Source organism: Physeter macrocephalus, chromosome 3 (assembly GCF_002837175.3).
Source record: "Physeter macrocephalus isolate SW-GA chromosome 3, ASM283717v5, whole genome shotgun sequence".
Taxonomy (NCBI): domain Eukaryota; kingdom Metazoa; phylum Chordata; class Mammalia; order Artiodactyla; family Physeteridae; genus Physeter; species Physeter macrocephalus.
In genome coordinates, this window is record NC_041216.1 from 25,623,450 (window position 1) to 25,645,312 (window position 21,863).

At 41.0% G+C, this 21,863-nt stretch overlaps 1 protein-coding gene across 1 annotated transcript in view; it reads left to right on the forward strand.

Annotated features, from left to right (window-relative positions):
- The first annotated feature begins 1,839 nt into the window (after positions 1 to 1,839).
- The window catches only part of RERE (arginine-glutamic acid dipeptide repeats), a 310,240-nt gene continuing 290,216 nt past the window's right edge, over positions 1,840 to 21,863 (forward strand). The window contains exon 1 of the mRNA XM_028488064.1: positions 1,840 to 1,985. The gene's annotated coding sequence lies outside the window, so the exon portion shown is untranslated. The remainder of the gene's footprint in view (positions 1,986 to 21,863) is intronic.

Here is a 21,863-nt window from a genome sequence, read left to right on the forward strand (position 1 = left end):
CAAGGCCGAGAGGGGAGGGGAGCCAGGAGATGTTAGCAGGACAGCAGCTGCTGATGATAATGATGCTGAAAGTAACTTGCTGCTAGAGGATGGAACCGAGACCCGGATCTAGGCGGTTGGATTCCAGAGTCCAGGCCCTTGGCCTCCAGCTGAATGGGCAGGAAGCCTCGGAAAGAGCCCGGACACTGCTCAGTAAGGGACTGCCTGCTGGTTCTCGAAAGACCACTAGGTTTCTGGCTCTCCCCAGGTGTTGTATAGAGGCAGCACGGTGTTTGCACACGTGCGGCACTGTGCCGCCCTAGTCTGCGTCCTCATCTTTTACTAGACTTGCAGCATTCATTCATGCATTCAACAGATCTTTACTGAGTACCGACTGTGTGCCGGGCACAGCTCTAGGAGTGATAGCCTCCTTGCTCCCCTCCAGTCTTCCACTTTTGTCCCTCTGAAACCCATCCTTAATGCCATGGGAGTGATTTTTTCAGAAATACAGATCACATCATTCTCCGACTTAAAACCCTTTAGGTATTCCTTATCCCACTAGGTGTAAAATCTAGATTTCTTCTCGTGGCCATGGCCGTCTGCCAGCTCTTCCAAGTCTTTGCCATAACCTCTGAACCCTGTCTGCTTGGCCCCTGCTCTGTTAGCTTCAGTCACGTTGGCCTCCTGTCTGGTCTGTCGTTTGAGGAACCGGCAAGCTGACCCTCACTCTAGGTATGGATATATTGTGTTTATCGTAACCCTTGTCGGGAATGCTCTTACATCAGGTTTTTGCTTTGCTTGCTCTATCGTATAATTTAGGTCCTCCTTCAGTATTACTCCTTTAGAGAGGCCTTCCCTGGCCCCCAGCCTAAAGTAGCCCATTGTGCTACAGCACCTTATACTGTCTTATTATTTTCAGATCATTTATTGTCTGAAATTATGTTGTTTGCTTATTCACTTATATATTTTTGACCCCCTCCCCTAATTGTAAGGTCCATAAAAGATCATCTAGGATTGAATTCCCAATGCCAGGAATAGTTCTCAGAGCAAAGTAAGCTCTCAGGAGATGTTTTGAAGATGAGAAAGCGTATAGTGATCTCCTCCACGTATCTCTGTTAGAATCAGCTGCTGGAGTGGAGTTTTAGCAATGAGCTGGTTGGGAGCACTGGGTCTGGGTTTTTCATCCTGACACCATTTACTAACTGTGTGACCTTGGACATGTATGACATGCTCCTTAACTCCTCCAGATTTCAAATTCCATATCCAAAGATTGTGATAAATAATAATTATTACACTCATTTCACGGGGTTGTCGTGATGATTAAAAGAGCAGATGATTAAATACTTGTAAAGCAAGTAAAACAGTACCTGGCACACAGCTTTCTAGATCTTGATAAATGTTAGCCATTATTATTCTTACCATCACTGTCTTTTGCATCTGTCATGGGTCAGATTAGAGACTCATTTGTTTAATTAGTTTCTGTTTTAGACTATATATGCCCTGATCCCTCATTATGAAATACTTTAATCAAATCAGTACCTATTTGGGCTTTCCAGGAATGGCAGGCTTGATTGGCTAAGAGGAGACAAAAGTAGTTTAGGAAAGTGGGACTAGGTGGGGTGAAGTCCTTGAAATGCTTAATGTCCCAGCCTTTGGGACTGGGAAGATGAAGGCTGAAAGGGAAAGTTGTGCAAACACCAGGGTTTTCCTACTTGGCAACACTGACAACAATCTTGAGGCTGTGATGCTGTGGAAGATTGCTTGGTAAGTTGCTGGTGCTAGAATGAACGCATCCATACTGATGCAGAAAGCTGTAGCCTGCAGCTTTTGAACTTTGAGCTCTGTTCCACTGATCCATAGGGTTCCCAATGCTGTGCTTGGGTTGGAGCACAGAGCTCGTGTTGAGAAATGAAGAGCGTGTCTGATGGTAGCAAGGAGGAGAGGTGGAAGAAGGACAGCACAAGAAGAGGCGGCACGACCTGTGAGGCTGTTGTGACCAAGGGCAGGTACGAGGAAGCCCTGAGCAGGGGTGGTGAAGGTGTGAGGGCGGATTGAGAGGGGCACGAGGCTGGTCATTCCTGATCTGTGAGGAGCGGGTCTGAGAGAGAACCTTAGAGGATCCCCAGGCTTCTGACTCCCGTGACTGGGTGAATTAGGAGTGCAGGTTTGAGCGTCAGCTGCACCACTTCCCAGCACAGTGAACGCTGGCAATTTACTTCATTTTTCTGAGCTCAGTCGCATTGCCTGTAAAATGGGGGAGGTAACTAATGGTGTTTGTCTTACAGAATTGTCTTGAGAGTATAAGACACTTAAATATAAGTGAGGTTATGTTTAGTGTGTCGTAAGTTATGTAGTAATAGTGAAAGTGAATGTAAATATACCTTCTTATTATCTTTACTAACAAATAGGATTGGGAATAATATTAATGAGACAATCAGATTGGGGAGGAGAAGGTTTGGGGGTAAAGTGTGTATGGGGCATCTAGTTAGGGGGTTCCTGTTGGCTGTGTATGGGCCGTGAGTTTAGGTAAGAGGTCTGGGGCTAGAGAGCTAGATCAGGCCAGGAGGTGATAATTAAGAAAAGTGTCTTACGTATAGTAGATACCCAGCAAATCAGACATGCATGTCATGTGTTCATTTATCTTTCTTTCCAACGTTGTAATTGGTAACCAAAACACGAATTTTTAAAAAGACAGGCAAATTCTGGCCTGAGCCAGTCTCCTGTTAACAGGTCTTGTGCTCCTAAGACAACTTCCCCTTCCCCACCCCACCTCACCCAATACTTACCGTGTTGTCACAACACTGCAGGCAGTGATCTTTTAAAAACCTAAGTCAGATCCTGTCCCTCCTTTGCCTGAGGCTTTGCGATATAGCCTGACACGTAACTCAGGAAGAACCAGAATCCTTACAATGCTGTGCAGCCCTTACCCGCCATCCCCGCCCCTCCGTCTTGCCCACTCACTCCCCACACTGGCTTTCTTGCTATTTCTTCCTTCTGCCCTGAGCACTGTTAATTACAATATGTCTCAGATTGTGATTTCAACTCATGTTAGTACTGCGTCAGTTGACAAGTGGCAGAGATCCAGCTCAAACAAAAAAGGATGTTAAGTTTGTGTAATCTGGAAGCTTGGTGGGTGAACCTGGGTGGATCCAGAGGTTCAGAGAAACAGTGAGAATCTCTCTTTTCCCCCATCTTATTCCTTTGTTTTCCTTTGTGTAAGCTTCATTCTTACCAGGCTTTCCTCATGTTGCAGCAGAGGTGACTGTCTGCAGCTCTAGGCCTCAGCCTTCTAGCTAGGGGACCCAGCAAAAGAGATTATTTTTTCTCGTGGTTCTAGTAAAAGTTCTAGGAAGGGTTCCAACTGGCTGTGCTCGGGACATGGGCCCATTCTTGAACTAGCTGTGGTGGCCAGGGGATTTAGCACACTGATTGGGCAGCCCTGGATCCACCCAAACTACATATTATCAAGTCCCCGCAAGAGAAAGGGATTCTTTTCTTAGAAAGGGGCGGGAGGAGGGTAGACAGACAAAAGCTATCATCAGACTGTTATTTAACATGAACATAGATACAATCTGTTTTAACAGAGGTACAAACAAAATACTTTCATAATGCTCAGGAAGCACCAGATAATCCTGAGTGTGAGGTTCCCAGGAGTCTTCACAGAGATGATGTTTAAACTGGGCCTTTCAAAATTAAGAGAGATGTTGAAAAATAGAAAAGGAATGTCCTTTACGTGGAGGGAAAGTGTGTATGCCAAGACGTGGTGGTTGGAACATGGAGAAGTAAGGGCTGAGACCAGACGTTTAATCCTTAAAATTAGAGTGCCAAGGAGCTCAGACTTCAGTCTCAGTGGGGAGTGGAATCCAGTAGATGTTTTTAGGCAGAGGAGTAATTTCAGCAGACTTCTGTTTGCAGTGGTTTAGCCAGATGATCAAGAGGGCTGAACCAGGACAGAGATAGCGTGGTATAGAAGGGGACAAGTTGGAAAACATTGGGGAGATAGAAATGAAAATACTTAATAGCTGGACATGCCAGGTATCAACAGACGGGGAAAGGTAACCGTGGAAATAATTATAATAGCCTGGGGTGAAGCATCAACAGTGCCATTGATTTTAAAAATAAAAATCAAGTTGTTCTAATGTGTGGTGTCTGTTGTCTTGGGTCTACGTGATTTAAAAAAAAATTTCCATTTTAGACTAGGTACATTTTTCTCCATGATGCTGCAGTTCCGATTTTTGTCTCAGCTAGATTTTAAAAGTCTTTTAGTATGGAGACCGTTTGTTTTATTTCTTTTGTCTCTTGACCACAAAACTCAGTATAGAATTGTGCGTTTGGCTTACTTAACTATTGAATATGAATTTGTTAACTACACCTCTACTTCTGTGTTTCTTTACTTTGTTGCTCGACTAAAATCTGAAGGTGATCTCTTCTTGACTAAATAAATATTGTGAGCTATTTGATCAGTCCTATTCCCTATTTTTGTTTTTTTGGCCACCCGTGAGGCTTGCGGGTTCTTAGTTCCCTGACCAGGGATTGAACCCAGGCCGCCGCATTATAAGCGCAGAGTTCTAACCACAGACTTCCAGGGAGTTCCCCCTATTTTGTTTTAATGGCCAAATGGCACACCTGATAGTATAATTTTCTCCATCAGAGTTACTTGATGCAGAATTTACCCATTAATAATACTATGTACAGGACTTTCAGGTAATGAGAGTATTTAAGAATGTAGTTACCATGACTTACTGTAGTGTTTGTGAAGAGTTGTAGTATCAGTGGAATTATATCTGGAGAAAATTCTGTTACAAACAAATGTAAAACAGAATTCTCTGTATAGTTAGTCTAGACCTTATAATGTTATAAGACGTGTGATATAAAATTCCTAACTAGCCACATATAGAACTTGTAGAATTTATGTTTTCCACAGCAGGGTTTTCTCTAGTGCTAAAGCAGGGCATAGAATTTGTTGCTTTTTGTTAAAGTGTGCTTGAGCAGTTACTAAGGGGCGGCAGCCTTAGTGATCTTTGGGTGCAGCTTGAGTAGCAGTTTAATTTGTAAAGTCCTTTGGGCTTTAAGTTAAGTTAAAGAGAATCACCTCTTAAATATATGTCCTTTCCCCTTTTCACTTAACAGCCTCAGTATTAAGATCAGTTTCTGGGACTCTGTTTTCATTCATTCAGCCAATATCTGTTGAGTACCTACCATGTTTCACACATAGTCCTAAGAGCTGAGGAAGCAGCATTGAATAAAACAATCGAAAACATTCTTTAATTACTGGAGAAACATTTTGGCGGGAGAAAACAGGCAATAAACAAAGGAGTACAGACATGTTGTTGATGGTAGTAAGTGCTGTGGAGAAAAAAAGGGGCTGGAAAGGGGGAGAGGGAGGGCCAGGATTTGGCTGAGGGCGTCGTAATGGTGGGTTTGAAGAGTGATTGGGGGAAGGGACATTTGAGCAAAGGAGTGAGTCCTGCGGATGTCTGAGGAAAGATCATTCTTGCTGGAGAGAATAGCTCTGAGGTCTTTTTTGTGTTTCATCTTATTGATTGGCTTTCCTTGATTAGGCTATGGATGTATGTATGAAGAAACTTTATAGAAAATGAAATACATCAGTTGGAATAAAAACAGTTAAAGAAAAATAACGACATGAATGTATTAGGTACTTGAATCCTTTTCGTGATTTTGGACTAGTATTAAAAATGTGTGTGGAGTGTGTGGGCATGCGTGTCCCAGGCTGTGTGTGTAGGAAGGTTTTACCAAGGCAGCCTTGGTAATTATGTTGAGACATTTCTTCCAGAGGAAGTTTTGATTGGTTATTTGAGTCCAGCAGGCAGCCTGTGTTTATTACGCTTCTGCTATTAGAGTAACACTGTACTGAGTATTGGGGGGATAGAAAAGTACAAGACATTATGTTCTGCTCAGATTGGCCAGACTGTTGTCTGTTCCGATACAGTAAAATAAACCGGCATGGCTGAATGGGAGCAATGCTGGACCCACAACCCTAAATACCCTTCACATTTGCAGAATAGCTCGACATGCTGATTCAGCTCTGTAGCTTTTGCTCCTTGCAGCCCTGTTCAAGTTTCTGGAGAGTCATCAGAGAGATTCCCTTTTGGAGTAGGTGTCAGAGAAGGCCTAGTTTTGATTTCAGATGGGTTCAAAGTGCTTGAGAAGACTGTTTACATTGCATAATGATTCTAGAACTGTGGTTGGGAAAACAAGTTACTGAAAATGAATATGATGTATTGATTTTCTCCTGTGGAAGCATGATGTGCTAGGAATGTCGTGTTGTAATATTTGATTTTCATTATTGGGTGTAAATAAACTGAATCCTTTGATATACACACTACATTGGAATTGCACTGTTCACTTTGAAAACTAACAGTCTTTTCCCTTATTTTGTACAATATAATCATACCAATTTATATTACCAGCTGGTAGAGTTAGTTTCTTTCTTCTCCCCCTAAGGAATAGACTTTATATTTTACTTAGTTGTTAAGCATGTAACAAAGGCGTTTTCTTATCCTTAGAATGATACATGGATAATCTTACTGTATCTACACTGATCAACATGTCAGGTATAATGTCAAAACCAAAATCTTTTCCTTTTAAGCTGTTATTCACTTCAGAAAGTCGTCCTCCTTCTTCCTTCAGGATTCATTAACTGAACTGATATTCACTGAGTGCCTACTTTGTTCTGGACACCTCTTTGTGATTCACTGGTAAGGAAGACAGTTTTTTTGCCCTCATAGAGGTAAAAGTGTGGAAGATAGTAAACAGTTACAGTAATGTGTGGTATGTGTTCTAAATGTGGGAGAAGAAGGTTCTCTTGGGTGCACTTTAGCAGGGCCCCCTGACCTGGAGCAGGAGGCCTCGAAGCTGAGACCTGAAGAATGACGAACACTCAACTACTGACAAGTGGGTGTGGCAACACGGGGGACAAAGGAAGGCTGTTCCCGGAGAGGAAGCCCCTGTGGAGCGGCCCGGAAGCAAAACAGAGCCACAAGAAGCAGGCAGGCAAAGCCGATATCTCCTCCCGTGGCAAACGGCGTACGTTCCTAATGTCTAGAGCATAGAGTTTGAGGAGGGAAGATGCAGGGAATTTTCAAAACCATTACTAATTTTGGATCCCATCCTATTGACATTTGATAAATGCCTGAGAGGTTTTAAGCAGTGGATTGACAGAATTGGATTTGCCATTTACAGAGATCACAGTGGTTGCAGTTGCAGGAAAGAGAGAGGACATATCTATGGTAGGAGGCTTATGGCTGTGATGGCAGTACTTGTAAGAGATGTTGTGAGCCAGGACGAGGGCATTAACGGTGGGAATGGATGGATTCAAGAAATACTTAGAAAGTAGAACCTATGGGACTTGATTGAAGGAAGAATCAAGGTTGCTGCTAGGTTTCTGGCTTGGGCCAGAATGATGATGATGATGATGATGATGATGGTAAATAATCAATAAGTCAATAAATCATTGCTTTATTGCCTCTCACCTCTAAGTTTGCCCTGTACTGCCTATTCTGTGAAAATGAATGTGGACCCTTTAAATACTTTCCCTTGCCAGCTGGCAGGATGTTAAGAGAGAGACTGAAGGAGGAAAGAGTTTTACTTGCTGGCTCCAGTGTCTTGCCTGGCAGGCTCCTGTGGCATGTGGGGCTTTTCTGTGTCTGGGCTCCTGCAGCTCTTAGTGGCCGGCCGCTTCCCCCTACTCCCACCCCCTCCCTTGGGCAGTTTGGTAGCAGAGTGCCTCCAGTGAGATGCTTCCCCACAAACAACTCTCTTTGTCATTCTAGAGGACAGATTTCTGGCAAGGTTTAGAGGGCAGATGTCCAGAAATTCTGCTGGATATGAGCTCTCTCCAACAAGGTCTGGATCTCAGCCCTAGAACTGGGGAAACTCTTTTTTGGGTGCTCTGTCTCAGCCCCAAAGGAAGTGGTGATGATTTATTATGCTATATATATTATGCTGTTGTATTTTGTGTCATCTATGCCTTTATTCTTTTTTTTTTTTTTTTTAAATAAATTTATTTATTTTTGGCTGCACTGGGTCCTCGTTTCTGCGTGCGGGCTTTTCTCTAGTTGTGGCGAGCCTGGGCTACTCTTCGTTGCGGTGGCTTCTCTTGTTGCGGAGCATGGGCTCTAGGCGCACGGGCTTCAGTAGCTGTGGCTCTTGGGCTCTAGAGCACAGGCTCAGTAGTTGTGGCCCACGGGCTTAGTTGCGCCGCGGCACGTGGGATCTTCCTGGACCAGGGCTCGAACCCGTGTCTCCTGCATTGGCAGGCGGATTCTTCACCACTGTGCCACCAGGGAAGCCCCTGCCTTTATTCTTTAGAGTTCTTTTTACTTCTTGCTAACCAATTCCTTATTACTTCAATCCCCTGTTGTAGTTAATTATTCTTTATCTTAAAAGCTTTTCTTGTTGGGCTTCCCTGGTGGCGCAGTGGTTGAGAGTCCGCCTGCCGATGCAGGGGACACGGGTTCGTGCCCCGGTCCGGGAAGATCCCCCATGCCGCGGAGCGGCTGGGCCCGTGAGCCATGGCCGCTGAGCCTGCGCATCCGGAGCCTGTGCTCCGCAACGGGAGAGGCCACAACAGTGAGAGGCCCGCGTACCGCAAAAACAAAACAAAACAAAACAAAACAAAACTTGTTCAAATTACTGTGTGGTTTCTCTATCTTGATTGGATTCAGGCTGATACAGTGCTCTGATATGATCCCAGAGGAGGAACTTACTTGGGGAGAGGGACAGACGGTGAACTTGGTTTGAGACATGCTAAATTTTGAGTACAGGACTTGTAGGCAGAGGTATCTAAGAGCTGGTGATACATATGGGTTTCTGAGCTCTGGACAGGAGACTTGGGTTTGGAGATTGTTCAGGGAGTGTGTGAGGAAAGAGATGAAAGTAGGGCCCACGATAGAGTCCTGTAGATCACTGTCCTGAGGCATGTTCAGATGTAGAGGAGCCTATTAAGGAGCCTCAGGGAGATTGGCCACAAAAATAGGAGAATAAGGCATCAGTGAAGAAGTGGATAGTCATCGGTGTTGAATGTTACTGAAAGGTCAAATAATAGAAGGAACGGAAATTGTCCACAAGTAGTGAAACTAGCAAAAAGCATATGCAACCTTAAAAATATTTGCTTGTTTATTTAGAAAGGATCACTGGAAATTCCATCCAATTAAATTTACCAAGTGTCTTGGTCCCTATTAGCATAGAAATTAAGAGTGTGGGTTCTGGAGCCTTAACTGCTTGGGTGAGAATGCCAGTTCCACCAGTTACTAGCTATGAGGGCTTAGATAATTTATTAAGCCCTCTGTGCCCCTACTCCCTCATCTGTATGTAGATGAAATAATGTACTCTTCCCAATGCTGGAATGGTATGTTGTTCATAATGTATTATTCCTAGGGTTGTAGTGAGGGTGAGAGGAGGTAATGTATATAAAGCACCGAGCACAATGTCTGGCACACAAGCCCTTGGTGAATGTGGCTGTGGTATTGTTGGCACGCTGGGCATTGTGGTGGGTGACAGGGAGGGAACGATGACCAGGACTGCGGGCTCCACCTGAGGGTGTGGGGAGGGGGAGGAGGCTTATTAATATAATGCAGTGAGTGGTAGGTGTCAGGTAAAGGCCTGAATCAGGTGCCAGAGGGATTCTGACGCCGAGTCCCAGAGGAGGTAAGGGCTGAGTTGGATGTTGGAGGGGTGCAGTTTTGCTCCCCGGGGGGATGGTGGCTCTGAACAGAACACAGCGTTGGTAGTGGAGGAAGGAGTGTGCTTGATGGTGCGGTGCGTGCAGTCCCACGGCAGGGTCATGGCTGGCCTGTGGAGTTGAGGTGGGATGACAGCAAGGGTGGACATACACCCTCAGAACAGGTGTTTAGTCCACATCCCTCTTTTCCACAGTGTATTTCACCCTTGTTTCTAGATTCATTGCTCATCTCTTTTTATTATTTCTGCCGAACTGTTGCTAGTTAACAACAATCTAAAACTTTGGTTTGGTGTCAACATTTTGCACAGGCTTTCGTTGACTGTGAGCTTTGAGTGTTCTAAGTTGAAGTGTTCTGAAAGGGAAGTTGGAATACTTCAACTAGTGCCACTTCATTGGATTTTACTCTCAGGGTTGAATAATTTTGCCTGATTCCTGGACCTTGATAAAGCTCACAGCAGTTTACAGTTCACATGGGTTCTCTTTAACCTGCAATGCTTTTTGAAAATTTCAACAACTGAAGAAATGTAAACTCCTCAAAATTATTTGAGTGCTCTTTCAAGAACTTACATTTTTGGAGATTTAGGAAATAACAGTGTAATTAATTTTTGATTCCTTGGAGGAACAGAAGAAATCCTCCTCCAAAGTTTGTGAACATTTGGTCCTACCAAAGCGCTGTCCTGAGATAAGTCTGTTGTAATGCTTTCACTGAAGACCCTTAAGTCAAAAAGCAAAAACCAGCCAACAAACATTCCTTTGATTTTGTTATCGTAAGATCTGTGATGAGGATGTGATGATGCTTGGCTGGAATGGCACTCTCTGACCCAGAAATTCTCTTGAAAGTTCTGCTTCTGGGACTTCCCTGGTGGCGCAGTGGGTAAGACTCTGAGCTCCCGATGCAGGGGGCCCAGGTTTGATACCTGGTCAGGGAACTAGATCCCACATGCATGCCACAACTAAGAGTTTGCATTCCACAACTAAGGAGTCCACATGCTGCAACTAAGGAGCCCTTCTGCCACAGCTAAGACCTGGTGCAACCTAAATAAATAAATAAAATAAAAAGAAAGTTCTGCTTCTGAATCCTCAGAGGAAGGGTGAACATATTCTCTAAAGAAAGATTAGAAGAATCATCATTGGCTACTTCTCCTCCTCCCCCCACCCCCCGCCCCCACAGAAAGAAAAGTTAAACCGTTCTTTATTGGCTAGGACTTTTGGGAATTATACAGGAAGGAAGCTAAGAAGGAAAGATGTCAAACTGTGACCCTTTGAAGATTTTTGTTTTTGTTTTCCCCTTGCTTCACTTAGATGTAGCAGAGACTTATAGGGAATTTTGTTTTTGGTGAAAACCAAGTGTTTATGTAAAAAAGAGCATTGAGAGACCAAAGAAAAGACTATTGGGGCAATTTTACTTTGCTTGACTATGCCTTGTATAAAATAACAGAAGTTGAAGTGTTATTCTTCTGTTAATTACCTCTTTTGCAAGGGCAAGAGCAATTTCCAGATTATTACATTTTTGGAATTTTTTGGTTTTGAAGGTTGATAAAATATTTCATATTGGTGATTTATTGAAGAGGTGAAAGAAAAATATACTCACTTTAAGAACAAGTATAAATTTGATAGCTGAAATATAGAAGCTGAATGTGTAGAACCATACATTTTACTGTATGGTTAGCTTTCTGTATCTGTGGTTTCTGCAGAATCTGCAGATTCAACCAACTGTGGAGATATTTGAAAATATTTGGAAAAAAATTCCATAGAGTTCCAGAAAGTAAAACTTGAATTTTCTGCTCACCCAGCAGTTATTTATATAGCATTTACACTGTATTAGGTATTAATAAGTAATCTAGAGGTAATTTAAAGTACACAGGAGGATGTGTGTAGGTTGTATACAAATACTATACCATTTTATAGAAGGGACTTGGTTAAGTTCTTGAGGATACCAAGGGGCAACTGTATTTACTGTATGATATGCATTTACTATATTAATGTACTGTATAATCATATATCTTCTATCCATACCTTTATTTGTGTTGAAGGATTATCATCGCAGCATTATAGCAGAAGTTGCAAACATATAGGCTAATAGTTAAATGAACATGGTATACCCATACAGTGGAATTCTGTGCAGCAGTTAAAAAGAATGAGATACTTTGTGTGCACTGACTTGAAAGAATCTCCAAGATAAATGAAGTAAACAAAAAAAGGTTGCAGAAGGATATATGAAGTATATTACTATTTATTTGTATAAGAAAAAAAGGTATTTATACTTGTATGTGTATATGAATGGAATATGTCCAGAAAGCTTAAACAAGAAGCTAATAAAAATGGGTGTGTGTCTGACAGCCTTCTACAGTTTTGTGTATATGTATATCTATATAAAAAACTGTTGCCTGCTTATATTAACTGTTAGGAATTTTATGTGCCTCCCTCACATATTTCCAGGATGTCAAGATGTTAGAGTTTAGGTGGTAACAAACAAAAATTGCAGCCAGACAGCTCAAGCTTGAATTCCTGCTCTGTTGTGGTATAAATTCTACTGTCAATAAAATAAAGAGAGTAATAATTGTTATAGAGTTATGAAGAGGTTTAACTTAGGTTGTCCATGTAAAGCACCTAATATAAGCACAGTGTCTGGCGCACAGTGCTTGACAATCAATAAACATCAATATTAGGTATTATTATCAAGAAGTGTACAGTTTTATGGGAAAGGCAAATAATAAATTTAACTATTTTATATGGGTGTTTCTGTGGGGACGTAGTAAGTAAAGGGGAAATCAGAAAAGGCTATATTAAAAAAAAGGAACTTTGAAAAGTTTAAAGTGTGAGAGAGTGCGATAAATTAAGGAAGGCCATTCCAGGTATGAGGAGTTCTCCTGACACAAAAGTAAGAAACAATGTGAGTGAGCTTGAAAACTTAATAGTTCATAATGGCTTGAACCAGTCTAGGTTATGAGAGGGGAAATGGCAGATGATGGTGATAGCTAACATTTATCGAGCACTTAGGTAAGGTACTGCTCTAAATGCTTTTTATGTTTTAGTTAATTAAATCCCTGTAGTAACTGTGATATCGGTACTGTAATTAACCTGAGTTTACTGATGAAGAGACTGAGGCAGGGAGGTAAAGTTATTTGTCCAAGATCATATAAAGTAGTAAGACCATGTCTGTGTGTACCCATTATTCATTCTGCCCGTGAGTCTAGTAGCTAGGAATAGGGCAGACCTTGAACAGTGACTGAATTCACTCTCGTAAACTTTGGGACACCACTGAAGGATAGTTTTAAGCAATAAAGTAAAACTCTCAGATTTGTACCCGAGGATGAACAGTACTGGCTTAGGGGAGATGATGGAAGTTTTGCTCCTCTTTTCTTTCCCTTCTCCTTCCATCCCATATCCTTTACGTTCTGAAGAAATTGTGCAGTTAATTGTAATACTTTGAGAAAACTGAAGGAGCTCTTTAAACCCATCTTCACTTGGTTGATGTGGAGACAGTTTTAGGACTTCTCTGACTGTATCAGAATAAAGATAAGGATGAAAAATAGCTCATCCTATTATGCACATATTTTGGATTGAGCTCCTATATTATCAATTGTTGTATAACAAATTACCCCCAAACAGCAGCTTAAAACAGGATTCAGCGTTATTATCTCACACACTATTTTGGGGTCAGGAATCAGGAGTGGCTTACCTGGGTGGTTCTGGCTTGCGGTCTCTTCTGAGGTTGCAGTCATTGGAAGGCTTGACTGGAGCTGGAGGATCCGGTTTCAAGGTCGCTCACTCACCTAGCTGGCAAGTTTATGCTGGCTTTTGGCAGAAGCCTTAGTTCCTTGTCATATGAAACCTCTTCATAGGACTGCTTGAGTGTCCTCATGACATTGCAGCTGGCTTTCCAGAGGTAGGTATCTAAGAAGGAAGAAGCTACAATGTCTGTTATGACCTAGCCTAGACATAGTCATTTCTGCAGTATTGTATTGATTATTTAGGTCAGCCCTATTCAGCTGTGGGATGACATCATACAAGGTTTTGAACACCAGGAGGCAGAGATCAGTGGGAGCCATTTTGGAAATTGGCTACCATAGTTCCCATGAAAACATTACGGAATAGAATAGTAAAAGTTAGAACTTGATCAGGCAGATGAAAACCTGCTCAACATTGTTATTCCTCAGAGAATTGCAAGTTAAAAACCTCCATGAGATAACACCTGTCAGAATGGCTATCATCAAAAATACCACAAATAGCAATTGTTTGTGAGGATGTGGAGGAAAGGGAACCCTGGTACACTGTTGGTGGGAATGTGCAGCCACTGTGGAAAACAGTATGGAGGTTTCTCAAAAAATTAAAACTAGAGCTACCATTATGACCCAGCAATTCGACTCCTGGGTATTTGTCTGAAAAAAACAGAAACACTAGTTTGAAAAGATACAGGTACCCCAGTGTTCATAGCAGCATTATTTACAATTGCCAAATTGTGGAAGCAACCTAAGTTTCCATTAGCAGACGAATGGATAAAGAAGCTGTGATACACACACACACACACACACAACCATACACACACAACCATACACACACACACACACACACAAATACTACTCAGCCATAAAAAAGCAAAATTTTGCCATTTGCAGCAATATAGGTGGACTTGGAGGGTATTATGCTATGCTAAGTGAAATAAGTCAGAGAAAGACAAATACGTATATGTGGAATCTAAAAAATAAAACAAACTACTGAATATAACAAAACAGAAACAGACTCACAGATAATAGAGAACAAACTAGTGGTTACCAGTGGGGAGAGGGTGGGGGGAGGGGCAAGATAGGAGTAGGATGTTAAGAGGTACAAACTACTATGTATAAAATTAATAAGCTACAAGGTTATATATAGTACAACACAGGGAATATAGCCAGTATTTTATAATAACTATCAATATAACCTTTAAAAGTTGTGAATCACTGTTGTACACCTGAAACATATGATATTTGTATACCAACTATACATCAATTAAAAAAAAACAATTAGAACTTGAAGGAGCCCCTACCCTGGTGGTTTCAAAGTGTGGAGCTAGACCGTCAGCATCACTTGGGAGCCTCTTAAAAATGTGAAATCTGACCTGATGAATAAAGACTTAGAGTGATGCCCAACAATTAAAAAAAAAAGATTTTATATTTTAGAACAGTTTTATTAGATTTATAGAAAATTTGAGTTGATAGTACAAGAGAGTTCCTATATAGCACGTCTGCACACACATAAGTTTTCCAGTATCTTGCATTAGTGTGTTGGTATATTTGTTACAATTAACCAATATCGATAACACTATTATTAACTAAAGCCCATAGTTTACATTGATTCACACTTAGTGTTGTATAGTTCTGTAGGTTTTGACAAATGCGTAATGCCGTGTATCCACCATTACGTTATCAAGCAGAACAGTTGCACTGCCCTAAAACTCCCGTGTGCTTCACCTATTCATCTCTCTCTTTTCCTCCCTTGAACACCTGGCAACCAGTGGTCTTTTTACATTCTGTAGTTTAGCCTCTTCCAGGATGTCCTATAGTTGGACTCATGCAGTATATAACCTTTCAGACTGGCTTCTTTTACTTAAATGCAATGTGCATTTAAGCTTCCTCCATGTTTTGGGGTGTGCATGTATGTGTGCGTATGTATGCGTGTATACTGAGAACTCGTTTCCTTTTATTGCTGAATAACATTCCATTGTATGGATGTGCCACAGTTTGCTTATACATTCACCAGTTGAAGGACGTCTTGGTTGCTTTTCTGTTTTTGGTGATTATGAATAAAGCAGCTGTAAACATCTGTGTGCAGATTTTTATGTGAACATAAGTTTTCAGGTCAGTTGGATAAATACCCAGAAGTGCAGTTGTGGGATTGTATGGTAGGACTGTGTTTAGCTATGTAAAAAATAGCCATGCTGTTTTTAATGTTTCCTGTAGGTGAAGGTGCCAGATATTTCAGCTTCTGGTAGTTTTCTTGATTTTTTTCCTCCTCTATTGTCTTTGGGTTTCCCTAAGAATTCCTTCTTAAATAGAGTCTTGTTTTGCAGCTCTCTCAGTTGTAAACCACTGTTATTTATACTGGAGCCCTGTTGATTTGGTGGTAAGGCACTGGGGAGGGGAAACATTCTATAATCTTATATTAAATCTCTGTTTTTTAGTGGGTCCAAAGTCCATGGGCTGTGACCTTCAGAAGTTTCTCAGCCTTTTTCCCCCCTCCTCTTAATGTTAAGACAGGAAGGTGAGAGGGGACTGGAGTTGACTAATTGCCTTTGCTCTGACAAAGCAGTTTCCCTTAGAGAACAGGCCTTTGTTACGGAGAATGAGCTGAGCTGTTTCAAAATGGTTATTCTCCCCTCCCCCTGCCCAAACTACTAGGGGAGTTTTCTCTGATCTTCATGTGAGAACCTGGTGGGTGTCCCTGAATCTCTGGACCTCCAGGAGTTTTTAAGTCTCAAGCTAGTGCTTACTCAGAGTTTGGAAATTTGTCAAAATTACCATTTAATAAGCGTTCCTACCAGTTAACTGGCTCTAGTAGCTTTGCTTCAGGTCAGCTGATCTTGGCTGTGTGGCTTTCAATATTTTCCGTCTCTCCAGATTTTGGAGGTGGTGTGATTTTAGTTCTCTGATGGATCTAAGAAAAGTAATTGATTTCAGTTTTTTAGCTTTTTTCTTGTCGTGAAGATGGGAGTAGTGATTTCCAAGCTCTTTATGAGTCAGGGCTGAAATTGGAAGTCTGGTGTCCACTGGTCTTTGCTTAAACAAATACCTCTAGGTGGTTCTGATGAATGCTAATGGTTGAGAACCACTGATTTAGCCCAGTTTCCTCGTTTTACAGATGAGAACACTGAAGTTCAAAGAGGGGAAATGACTTTTCTAAGATTATGCAGAGTCAAAACCTAGACTAGAATCTGGGTCTGTTGGCCAGATCATCTTCATACTGTTTTTTCTATTTACATATAGTTCCCTTCAAAGGGATTAATCATATTTCATATTGAAGGTTGTGGGAAATATCTTCATTTTGATGGTTCACTGATTTAAATCCTTGGTGTTTACCTCAGATTCATTCTGGGGTCTGGTTTGTAATTAAACTCATTGTTGTAGCTATTGCGAAGCTCGCTTGAAATGTTCCCTTTGATACCAATCTCCGACCACCTCAGAAGTGAGCCCTTAATGTAGGCCGGCTATGAGTAAAATAGGGTCTAAAAGAAAACCCTGGAGTTCTACATTCAGTCTTTCGGAAAGCCTAATGTGAACCGTTTATGTGGCGTGAATCAGCTGCATCTGTCACTTCTTCCTTCCCATACATTCCCATAATTTTATTTCCTTAATTTTTGGTATGGAGTGGACAGCAGCTGTAATCCTCTTTTCTCCACACCAGCCCCTCTCCTGTGCTTGTGCATCTGACATGCTTCTTAATCTCTGTCTGGGGAAGCCTCGGAATGTTTGTTCTAGAGCAGGACCTGGCAGACTTTTTCTGTAAAGGGCCAGGTAGGTGATATTTTAGCCTTTGCAGGTCATGTGATCTTTGTTGCAGCTACTCCACTCTGTTCTTGTAGTGAGAAAGCAGCCAACCTCATACAGAACGTAAGCAAACGGACGTGTCTGTGTTCCAGTAAAACTTTATTTACAAAAACAAGCTGCTAGCCCATGTTCTGGAACTTCTAGAAATCCTATTTTCACTTTTATGTGCCAAAGGATGCTGTTTTTATTTACTGGATTTGGGCCTCTCGATCATTTTTGTTAGATTGCTTTCAGAAGTAATACAGTAGGTATTTGTTGTGGAACATTGCATCTTAGTTTTGGTTTCTTTTTTAAGACCTACATTTTTGGTGTTGAAGAGAGAATTTTTTTCTTTTTCTTTAAACAAGTTTTGAGCAGGGTTGAGACCTTATGGTCTTGTGTGAATCTAGATTAAAACAAGGGGGAAAAAAAACCCCCAAACCTGGTTATTTACTATAACAGCTAAGACAGTCTATACTGCCAGTGGTGCATGGTAAAACATGTCTTTTAATAAGTTCTTAAAGATAAAGAATAATAGAAAATCTCAAGTTATGGTGTGTTATAGGTGCCTGTGGAGTTATTAGGTTAGAGGGATGGTTTTAATTTACTTTGAGGCCTTGGTAGGTTGCTTCTTGCATGCTTAGAAAATGTGGATATTGGTGTTTGTGCTCTGCAGCTAACACGGGTCTTGGTTGCCATAGCTTCTCATTAGCCCCTTAAGATACCTTTAGGGCTCTGGTTGCCTGGCTAGAGAAAGGGCAGGAATTGCTAGGAGCTGAAAGGACAGATGCAAAAGCTGAGAAGTAGCCCTAGGGAGCACTGGCTCTTTGGGGCCAAGGTTTGTATGTTATGTCAAAGGTATGAACTTGAAGTTTTGCTAGAGAGAACTCCTCGCTAACTGGGTTAATTTATATATGCTACAAGTCATCTTTGTTTCAGAGATCTCTGCAATTTGAATTAACTAAAAAAACTTTTAAAATGCAGATTATAAAATTCTGTTTTGGGTGATTTGCTGTCCTTTGGGAAGTACTTCTGACCTTTAATAATGGTGGGTAATTGAAATAAGTTTTAGTAATGACTGCTACCAATCCATTTAAAAAAGGTCAGTCTACAGTATTAGAATACTGGAAGCTTGCTTATTAATTAGAAGGGTCTTATGATTAGAATTTAATTATTATGGGCTAAAAAGAATATCACAAGGAGACTCTAGAGGGCAGTGTAACTCAGCATGTTCGTGCTTCTGCATTAAGTTTAGCTTTGGAAAAATAACCTATGTGTTCTGAACTCTTTCCCCACTACACCGTGTTCCAGTTTGGTAGAATGTGAGTTTTGGAAAGAAGTGCTCTGGTTTGGCTTCGAGAGGTTACTTAGATAATACATCACAATTATTGGCCCTAGAGAATATCTATGCTTAGTTTAAATCATATTGACTTAGAAAACCCGGAATTCTCTTACTGATTCAACTAAATTGAATTGAGTTTGCTTTTCAGGCATTTGTGGAACATTAAGCAAAAGGAATGGTATAGCTTGTGTTTTCAAATATTTTTTGGGTAGGAAGTGATGTACCCTCTATTAGAGAGTTCAGACAAGTGAGAAGAGTTTGACTTATTCTGACACATTTTAAAACATCTCTTGAAAGTGGAAGGTTGCAGCCGGATGCTTGATTGGCAAATGTCTGAATCAGTGTTCAACTTTTCAAATGTATTCATTTAGCAAGATCCAAAAGGCCAATCATTTTTTTCCTTCTAATTTTTAAACTTCCATATATTTGGGGGAAATCTATTTTTTTTGACTCATTTACGCATAAGTCATCAAATGTGGTTTGGAGAAAAAACTGTTTTGAAGTCTAAGGAGCTTTTGGGTCATTAAAATTTTTTCTCCCTTAAAAGCAAAAACTGGGAATCACAAAGGACAAACTAATGAATCTCCTAGAATTTTAGATTTGAGATTTTAAGCTGTTAATTGTAAACGTGGGAAACTGATTTTGTCATCACGTTTCCTGGTGTTATTATGCTGTGGAAATTAGTATGTCCAGCGGTTAAGTGCGACGGGTGTACATCTGGGATTTTGAGCTTTTCATTTAAATTTTGACCTATTAGAATGACCTTAAAAATGTACTTTTTTTTAAGGTTTTCATTATCTGATCTAGGATAAGTAAAATTTTCCATTCATGGTTAAAATGAATGCGTTTGGTAGAGCACTTTGAAATTCTTGGATGAAAGGCCTTATGTAAGTGCAAATACTGCAAATTTAAGAAACCATTAAGGGGATTCTTTTCCTAGTGTTTGTTCACATTGGTTTGTTCACATTGGTTTATAGATATCAACCAAAGAATGTTTTTGTTCATTGTCTTGTCTAGTTATTTATCTCCCCATTGCTCTCTACTTCAGGTTCGGTAAAATCGTTATTTTGACCCAGTTCTTTGGAAAGACATAGATCAGAAATTATTTAAATGATAGTGTTCCCCACATTTTTAATGATGTTAAGACTGAAATACTTTTGGGAAACAGGTGTAAGTATTGTGTATTAGCTTTGATTACTGGCATTGGGTATTAGCTTCACCTCTTGTATCACCTGAATATGCATCTTTTTTCATTTTAATCACGTAAAATAATATAAAATACTATTCATGTGTATAAAATATATAACACATCAGAGCTTTTACCTGAAATTGTGTATTTTAAAAAATTTATGAGAATTGGTATGGGGCTTCCCTGGTGGCGCAGTGGTTGAGAGGCTGCCTGCCGATGCAGGGGACGCGGGTTCGTGCCCCGGTCCGGGAAGATCCCACGTGCCGCGGAGCGGCTGGGCCCGTGAGCCATGGGGCCGCTGAGCCTGCGCGTCCGGAGCCTGTGCTCCGCAACGGGAGAGGCCACAGCAGTGAGAAGCCGGCGTACAGCCAAAAAAAAAAAAAAAAAAAAAAAAAAAAGAATTGGTATGGTATGTAGGTAAACAAAACAGCTTTTTTTTTTTTTTTTTTTTTTTTAAATGAAGTTAGTAACAGAGTGTTCTTTGGAGAAGGTTTGAGGTTATTTGTTTACATTGTATCTAGAAATAGAAGGTAACCTTTTCTTTTTAAATAAATTTATCTATTTTATTTATTTATTTTTGGCTGCATTGGGTATTTGCTGCGTGCGGGCTTTCTCTAGTTGCAGCGAGCGGGGGCTACTCTTCGTTGCGGTACGCGGGCTTCTCATTGCTGTGGCTTCTCTTGCTGCGGAGCACAGACTCTAGGCACGTGGGCTTCAGTAGTTGTGGTACGTGGGCTCAGTAGTTGTGTCTCGCGGACTCTAGAGCGCAGGCTCAGTAGTTGCGGTGCACGGGCTTAGTCGCTCTGTGGCATGTGGGATCTTCCTGGACCAGGGCTCGAACCCATGTCCCCTGCATTGGCAGAAGGATTCTTAACCACTGCGCCACCAGGGAAGTCCCTTTTTTTTGTTTGTTTTAGTCTAGCAAATTCACAGACCATTTACTTTGGTGTAGATAGTATTACTCAGTTTTTTAAAAAAATATTTAATTTGTCAAAGTCTCCTGGTAGTTTGAAATATATATGAGAAATTTTCCTTAACCTAAGATTTAAATACTGTTTAAGTTTATTCTGTTCAGTTTATGTATTCTATTCAATATATACACTCAATCTATTACTCACACTTTTGAAAACTTCCCTATGTACAGTACCTCACGCCCATCCTTTGGAATAAATTTTTAGTTACCGTTTTCCCCCAGCTGCCCCCAACCCACTGTTCCGGTTTCCCCAATTTACCCATTTCTCCAGTTTACCTGTTTTGTTCTCCATTTTGTTGATTTTGTTTTTGTTCTCTTTGATGGCAGTGGCTCCTTTTGCTGAAGAGAAAAGATTTCTCAAGTCTGATTGTAAAATGTCTTGAATTGTCTGTCTAAATGTTTTGTTTTATATGGATACACGCCTTCGGTTATTATGTAAGAGAATCACAAGTTACGGTTATATGGCAACTTTAGGTCTGGGATATTTCGTGAAGTAGAGATGTCAGCTGGTCAGTGCCAGCAGGAATTTACTTTCCAGCTCCAGGTCTGCCCATCACAGCATATTTTCTTAGAAAAGCCACACCCCTTCTGGCCGTGTTGCTGTCCATTGCTCCTTAATAACATGTCCTGTGAGTCTCTGGCAGGAGCTAGAACAGGGGTGGGCAAGCTTTTCATGAAGAGGGCCAGATTATAAATATTTTGTGCTTTGTGGGCCGTATAGTCCTGTTGCAACTATTCAGCCTTGTCTTTGTAGCCCAGAGGCAGCAAAAGATGATGTGTAACTGAATGGATGTGACTGTTTCCAATAAAACTTTATTTATGGACTAAAATGGGATTTTACATAATTTTCATGTGTTATGGAATATTATTATTCTTTTGATTTGTTTTCCCCAAAAGCCATTTATTAATATGGAAACCATTCTTTCATTTATGGGCCATAGAGAAGCGGGCATTGCGCTCTTTGACCCTTGGCCCATATTTTGCTGACTCCCTGAGAAGCAAAGAACCCAAAGAAGGAGGCACATAGAACTGGTTCCTTATTGACCACTTCAATTCATGCAGATATCCAGGGTTGCTTTTGTTGTTATCAAAAATAAAATAAGTGTATTTCTTAATATGAGAGAAGATATAAATGATGTCATTTTTAATGGTAACTTCAAAGTTTGAGTTTA